At 33.7% G+C, this 8,110-nt stretch overlaps 1 long non-coding RNA gene across 1 annotated transcript; it reads left to right on the forward strand.

Moving 5' to 3' along the window:
- The first annotated feature begins 3,192 nt into the window (after window positions 1–3,192).
- On the forward strand, window positions 3,193–7,902 carry LOC143224199 (uncharacterized). The gene is made up of 3 exons (XR_013013263.1): window positions 3,193–3,317; window positions 5,441–5,550; window positions 7,521–7,902. It is a non-coding gene; the product is annotated as an uncharacterized LOC143224199 (long non-coding RNA).
- The last annotated feature ends 208 nt before the right edge of the window (window positions 7,903–8,110 follow it).

Below are 8,110 nucleotides of genomic sequence, written 5' to 3' on the forward strand. Positions count from 1 at the left end.
AACTGAAGTTTAAACATAGATTAAAACGTGTATTTCAAACCGTTGTTGAGTATTTTCCTTAAGGAGGGTGGTATATATGCCATCTCCTCTAGGAGCTTTATTTTTGGTTAATTTTACTAATTGTGCAATTTTTGTTACTAATTTCTTTGATGGCTTGATGGGCGGTGTGATTATTATCTTGTTCAATATTGTTGTTAGTGTTATTAATGTGTGTTGGGAATTATAGTTTGTAAATATTCCTATTGCGTGTTATATGATCATTTACTTGGTTGTAGAAGTGACTGTTTATTTGTGGTCAGAATGTCTTCTGAGTATCTTTTCTGTGTGTTGTTTAAATGCTTTGACTCTATCTTTACAAGTGTGCACTGTTCGATATGATAGGTATTTAGTCTCATTTGTATATATGAAAATCTCTTCCTCCTTTCTTAACGGTATATGTATATTTTCTGTTTAACCCAATTTGATTTACATTACGAGATCAGGCCTCATAAATTTCCTGGTCCGGCATGGCCAGGTGGGTAGGGTGCTCGATTCGCCCGCAATCTGCGAGTGGCAAGTTCTAATCTCCTCCACCAATTATGTTCGCCCTTTCAGCCGCGGAGGCGGTATAATTATTCGGCCGATCCCACTATTCGATAGTAAAAGAGTAGCCCAAGAGTTGGCGGTGTGTGGTGATGACTATCTGCCTTCTCTCTGGTCTTGCACTGCTAGATTAGGGACGGCTAGCCAGATAGCTATTGTGCAGCTTAGTGTGAAATTCCAAACAAGTCGTACACTTTTCGGGTAATTATACTGATCCTTCTGTCCATTTCCAAGGCTATGTCCATAAATATAAAACTTGTAGTATTATTGCGTTTCGCTCCTTTTCTTGATTTTATTGTGTAACAGTCCTACGCTTCATAAACAGTTCCGTTGGCAAATCTTTACTTTTTCGTTTTATTAAGTTATTGGACGAGTATTTTCTATAAATACCCTTTTAAATACATTTTTGATATCTTAATCTAATGATATTTTTTATAATCTAGCAGAGGTGGTATTTTCTTTATACAAAATACTAAGTGAATAGAAATATCTAGTGCAATCATCATCATGTATGACGTAACGATGTATAGAGGCTGGTGAATCACTTTTGTATAAATTTTTGTCGAACTAAATGAATGAGCAGTTTAGGAGTGTCGTTGATTGGTTGCACATGTTTGCATATTTGAGCATAAATGATGAGGGTTTTTTTTGTTGTTGTTCTGGGTACTTTCAATGTTGTGGTGAATATTGAGTTTTATACTGTTTGTAATTTCTTAATACATGATAGTGCAAGGTGGATCCATCATGGATAGGCGTATTCAGTTACTTTCTATTTTCCAAAAAAACATTAGATAACCAGCGAATAATACCTATCGGTATTTCTATTTGTTTCATTTGGAATCGTACAGCATTATGCCATACAGTGGCGAACGTTTTCACTAAATCGAGAAAGCAGGAGACAGTGCATTTCTTTTGGCTGGAATTATCTACAATGGTTTCGTTTAATTTAACTAAATGATTTGAGATATGTGGGAAACTTCTAAAGCTATTTTGTACTTAAGATAATTTTGATGTTATTTCAAGGAAAATGGAGAGTCTATTACTAATTAATCTTTCTAAAATTTTGTCTATGCAGCTGACTTGACAGTAGCTCTATAGTTTATTCGCTGGTCTTGTCTACCTTCCATACGGAACATAAGAATATATGGTTGCTTCTAAGAGGTTGGGATATAACCTGGGTTGAGGGGTAAATTAAGCTGTGTTGCTAAGTGGTCAACAATATCTGATTGCCATTTTTGAGGCACATGGCCCGTATGTCATATTCTCCTGATACTTTACTTTTGGTGTGTTTTATGGATGTGATGACTTCCATTTTTTTCTGATTGTATTTATTGTTTTACTAGCATAATCACTATTATTTGTCTGTTGCAAACCTTTAATGTTGATGGTATTAGCTGAAAATCTTGATGTGAAAATATATTTTTGTAGTACATGCTCATTTACTGAATGAAAATAGTAAATGTTCATATGTGGTTCATTACACCACACAACAAACGAAATTTCTCTGCCACTAGCAAATATAGAACAGTTTCTGAGTAACTTAACAAAACTGATTCAAAAATCATTTTGAAAGTTAGTGATAATGTCCAGTTTTCGAGTTATGATAGAGCAATTCAAAATAATCTAATGTGTCATGAAAACTGCATTTAAGAACCCGTAACCTGCATGCTTTGATAAGTTTCTTTTATGTTCATTTCATGAGCAACAGGAATTGAGAACTTAGTATTCCCACTGTATGAAATTACAACTTTCAGAATAATTTTAGATGAGTTGATAAGAGATTTCGGTTCTTGAGGATGATGTTCAGTACACAATTCTTCCACTAGTGCATCAGAGTTTATACATAAATACAAAGTATCTTGTATGCTGAAGTAAGAAGCAAGACTCTGATGGTAAATTGAAACTCTTGTGTCTGGTTATGATAAATTCCATTACTGTAAAGGAGAACCAAAACGCTTCTCATGTTGTATTGATAGAGTAAAACTACGAATCAAATAATTTACCTCTTCCTGTGTGATCATATGAGACAGTTTATGACAAAGTCTCACAGGAATATAATTACTAGATAAAGATGATTCATTGTGTTCTTCACGAGATAGCTCTTCTGTTTTCCCAACTACTGGTGGATGAGGTATTGGTATGTCATATGCTATATTAATGGATAATTAATGTGCTGTTTGATTTTGCCTGAATATCCAGAAGCATTAATCATGCAAAAATAACAGTCAGTTAGATGATCTTTGGGCTCATATCATTGTAACTGCACATGGGATATTTGTTTTATTCTTATTCAGCTACTGTGTCAAATCAATGTGCAAACTGTACAACACACATGTGGAGCTTAAGGTTTTTCATGGTCACCAATTATTACATCAAAAAATAGTGGTAGTAAGCTTTCTTTACCTTGTATGGGATATTTTCTCTTCGTGAAACTATGATATATTTTCCACAAACGTATCAGGAACTATTTTGATAATTTTGCACTTTTGGACCTTTCGCAAGTTGAAGTCAGCCAGCATTTCAAATTATTTTATATAAAAATATAAAATAATTTATATTTAAAGAACTAGAGTTTTAAAAAATCTAAGAAATGATTTTTTGCAGAATTTATTATATCGCGGGGATAACACAGTGAAGAAGGCCGGACTTTGCTTTAACTGTACTCAGTCGAGGGACTTTTGGAAAGTTCTCGCAGTCGAAGCACGTGATGGTTTCGTGATTCCAAGGCAAAACAGGTGAGAAAAGTGGTTTAATTTACTACGATTATGTTGAGAACAATAGCATATATATTTGGAAATTTACACCAATACAATACAATACAGACAATGTTTGAAATTACCAAATTTATACCTTTTACCCATTAAAATGTCCAAATAAGTTCACAGCATAAATCTATTGTATCGAGTTAACTGCATAAAACATCATATAGTAGTAATAAAATATCGAAATATCACAATAATAGCCCAAAATGTAGAGTTGATGTACAAATTCTGACTGCGTTTCTGAAATCAGCACCAAATTATCGCAAAGGACTGGAGTTTTCTCCAGTAGAAAGCTGTCTACTTTCCAATGTCATGTGTTTTAAATTCGTTTTTCAGTTGTTTTGTGAAAACTTTTGCTTTTTGTATGTTATTGTACGGCACCTTATTTTCACGCTTCGATAGGTTTTGTTGTCATTTTAGCTGTTTACGAATCGTTTCAAGTGTATCCTTAATTGCTTTGGATCTGTATTCTCATTCAGCCAGGAACAGTAAGAATCCAATTTATTTTGTTTCTTTGTTTGTTTAACTGAGTTTTGACGTGTAGGTCTATACTGCATATACAAATTCTTCTTAGGTAGCGAGGTTTCTTATAATGTTTATTACTTCTGTATGTGTTTGCCATTTGTTATTACTTGTCTATTGTTTTTGTTTTTGTACAAACTAGTCTGCAGCTTTCTTGAGGCACTCGGTAATTGATTCGCAGTAGTCATCAACATCCATTGGTTTCTCGGCTTGATTTATTGTCGAATTTGATTGTAATTTGTCGAGGATATTGCCGTGTTCTTTCAAGTTTGCTTTCCTATAATTAAACTTTGGTTTACCTATGAGTTTATTATGGTAGGGTTCGAGATCGAAGACGCACCTGATAGATAAGTGATCACTGACGAGATTACATCCTTAACTGAAATGTGTACAGTTGTTATTGAGTTGATGAGTATTCGTAACGACCAAAAATGTCTCTGGTGTTGTAAGAGACGTGTGTGTGTAGGTGTAGCATCATTTAACAACACACAGTCCTTATTTTCTAGGAAGTTATACAAGTTTATCCCACTTATATTTCTTGTACCTTATACAGATCTTTGTGTTTTTTATTAAGATCTTCTATCATAATTAGACTTTTGTTGTGTTCGTATAATTTGTTTATTTATATGGACAGTTCTTCATAAATAACGGTAAGCATCTGCTATTTCATTTATTTTTTGTTAAGTGGGCATCTATTGCTATACAATAAAGCTATACCTCCTGTCTGGGTCATTTGTATTTAATCTATCCATTCTAATTTAGATGTATCCAAAGAATTTGAGGGTATATGACTTTTGAGCATAGTTTTGCAATTACTGATATGTCTGTATTTGTGTGTGTAATTATGCTAACATGCTCGCCCTTTCAGCCGGGGACGTTATAAGGTAACGGTCAATCCCGCTATTCGTTGGTAAAAGAGTAGCCCAAGAGAAGGTAGTGAGTATTGATGACTAGCTGCATTTTCCTCTAGTCTTACACTGCTAAATTAGGGAAGGCTAGCGCAGATAGCCCTCGTGTAGCTTTGCGCGAAATTCAAAACAAACAACATGCAGCAGCTGCAATCACGTTACGATTATCTGTCACGTGATGGTGCGTAACATAACAAGCAGATATTCCCCTTTTTATCATTCATTATAAATATATAGACTTGTTTCTCACAAACAGTTCCATAGTTGCCGATTAAATATACAGTAGTATTTTTTTATATAAATCCCATTTCTAGATAAAACAAACACTGTACTTAGGTACAGTTTTTTCACTGTTGTAGGTAGCCGTAGGTTACATAACGAGTTTGCTACATTTTTTGTGGAGAAGTACTTAGTTTTATGTTCACACGTATAATAAAGTGTTTCAGTGTTCAGTAAAACAATTTTGTTCATATATTTCTTGAAATAATCTGTTGATCTATTAGAAACTCTGTCTAACAAAACAAAGATGTTTTCACAGTTGTGCAGAAATGTCTGGACACTCCGTACGTTAGTAATTATTAAATTTGGAAAACAGAACTTTTATAATGAGCCCACTTGATAAGACAACCAATCACAGAAAAGTAAAGTATGTGTATTTTCTTACAGTGAAGGCACATCGAGCTATCTGCTGTGTCCACGGAGTGGAATCGAACACCTGATTGTAGCGTTGTAAATCCGTAGACTTATCACTGTACCAGCGGTGGACGAAGAGAAAAGTAAAGTATATTCTATATAAAATCATTATCTGAATTTTCATTTCTGAGTAAACATTTGTTGACAAACTATTATTTTATAGGGCAAATTAAGGTATAATTTTCATGTTCAAAGCTTCTAAAACACTTAATGTAATTTTAAAAAAGTTCTGAAAGAAGCGTGCCAGGTGGTTAGGGCACTCGACTCCTAATCTGAGGGTCACGTATTCCAATTCCCGTCACACCAAATATGCTTGACCTTTTAAGCGTCTGGGTGTTGTAAAGTAATGACCAATTCTATATTCGTTAGTAAATGAGTAGTCCAAAAGGTGGTGATCACTAGGTCTCTTTCCTCTTGTCTTACACTACTAAATTAAGGACGGATAACGTTGATAGTCCTCGTTTAGCTGTGCTCGAAATTCAAGAAAACAAACAAGCAGAACAAGCGTCCTACTGAACTTAACCTTTTTGATGGTTGTCTTTATTAATATCTGTCCAACAAGAATATAATATTCTTCTTTTCAGTATATACATTTCAATATATTTATGTCGTTTATAAATCTAATTTATGGTAAGTAAAGCTTGTTCTTTATAAATTCATTATCCTTTTTATTGTTGTTATGTTTTTCATCTGAGGGTAGGATTTTTCAAAAGCTTTTATTTTATTGGTCAAATTTGCTAAAATGTTTTAATTTTCAAATCATGCAACTTAATTTAAGGACTTAAAGTCCTGGTGTCGACTATCCCGCAAAGTTTAAGCTGTCTGTTGAAGTAAAGATAATTTTAATTGGTGGAGAAAAACCAATGACAAATGAAAATGACGAAGTTGTAACCAGAGTTAAAGCAACGTGCTTTAATGGGAGACAGAGTTCACTTGCTGGTGGAGATCACGCCGGTTGTCAGTTTTATGGCCGTAATTTATTAGTTGTTTACAATTATACAGTTATAAGTTGTACGTGGAAAACTTCGCGGGACATTTAAGTTTTTTGTCGACACTAGTTTTCACCTGGCAAGAAGTAGAACTTTTAAAGAATAAAAAAAGTACCAAAAATAATTTCAGAAGGAAGACAAATTAGACGTTAAATTTGAAACACCTGATGCTGCAATATAAATAAGAGAGCAAAAAAAATCTACTGATAGTGGGAAGGAAGAGGTCGAAGGTGCAGGTAACCTTCCCTGTTCCAAACATGAGCCAAACCCCAACGCAGAACCCGATAGGGCCGTAGGAAGCGGTGAGGCCAGTGAGGCTTTGGCCTGACCGCTTTTTCCATGGTATGTATAACTACAACTTACATATTAAAACTTATTTCTTTTAATTTAGTAAATTACACTCAGTGTATGTAGTATTTGTAATCAAAATGGAGCAAGAATTCAAATGTTCGAACATTTTCTGGGGAGGGGGGGCATGATCCCAAATCTTGTAATGGTATGCATTGTTTAGCTGTGACAATGACCTGACCACTCCAGCATTGTTTCCCACGGAAATGACACGACATTTGAAAGAAGATAATTATTTCAAAATTGTACTGAATTTTGTATTCAACCTATATTAGGATCATAGGTTTAAACATCTAAGCATTGTGAATATTTATGGTGTAGATACTATCTACTACTGTTTATGATTTAGACAATATGTGTAAATTATATATACCGCTGTTCCAAGAGACTAAACGCTATTGGAGTGTAACAATAGATACATGTTGTATATGTTTTCTAAATAATTTTATCTATAAAAAATACAGTTAATAGCAAACTGTAGAAGTTATGTAAATTTGTTAAGTACGCATGTTCTTAGAACTTTTAAGTTTAGATAAATCAATGAAAGTATGCAGAATAAATCAAATGTATATGTGTATTATGTTGCTCTATAAGCTATGCAAACAAAACATTAATGACACACAATAAAATGTTTCTAATACAATTCTAATGAATTCACTCGAGAAGAAGTAAGTTCTCAGTAAATGAAATGTTTTTCTTTTTTTTCCTTCTTTTAGCTTCCTTCCCTGAAGAAGTTTCTTTCCTCCTAGATAATGTCATGATGTCAACACAATGGATCCAGGTGAACCAGCCTTACTGAAGGAGCTTGATCTATCTTCAAGGACACAAGACCCTCATCATGATCCACATAATTCTGTGGATATCATTACAAGTTCTCCCATGACCAGTATTATATACACTTACAAAATGGCAAGTAAACACAACAAAGCCCTTTGACCAATGCATAGTGGAAATGGAAATCCTTTAAAAATAAGCAAAGCAAACTGTGAAAGAGTTTAATTTAGTGAGTATCCTTTCCTTAAAACTAACACGTGTCATACTCCATCTGATGTTTCAACTCCTTTTTTTTGTATTCTCAAAATTGCCAAAGAAACAGACTTACACACAATCAAGATGAACACCTAGATATCTATGTTAGAAAGTAAAGAAAAATACTAAAATAGTGAAGAAATTTTAGTTGGTTTTTTTTTGGTTATGTGGGTATAGCTTGGTTCCCATATTACCAGGATTAATGGTCTACCATTCTTTTAGTTGATCCACCTTGATTTTCTTTGATATTTTTAAAGCAAATTTTTTAATTATTATT

Source organism: Tachypleus tridentatus, chromosome 8, assembly GCF_004210375.1.
Source record: "Tachypleus tridentatus isolate NWPU-2018 chromosome 8, ASM421037v1, whole genome shotgun sequence".
Lineage (NCBI taxonomy): Eukaryota > Metazoa > Arthropoda > Merostomata > Xiphosura > Limulidae > Tachypleus > Tachypleus tridentatus.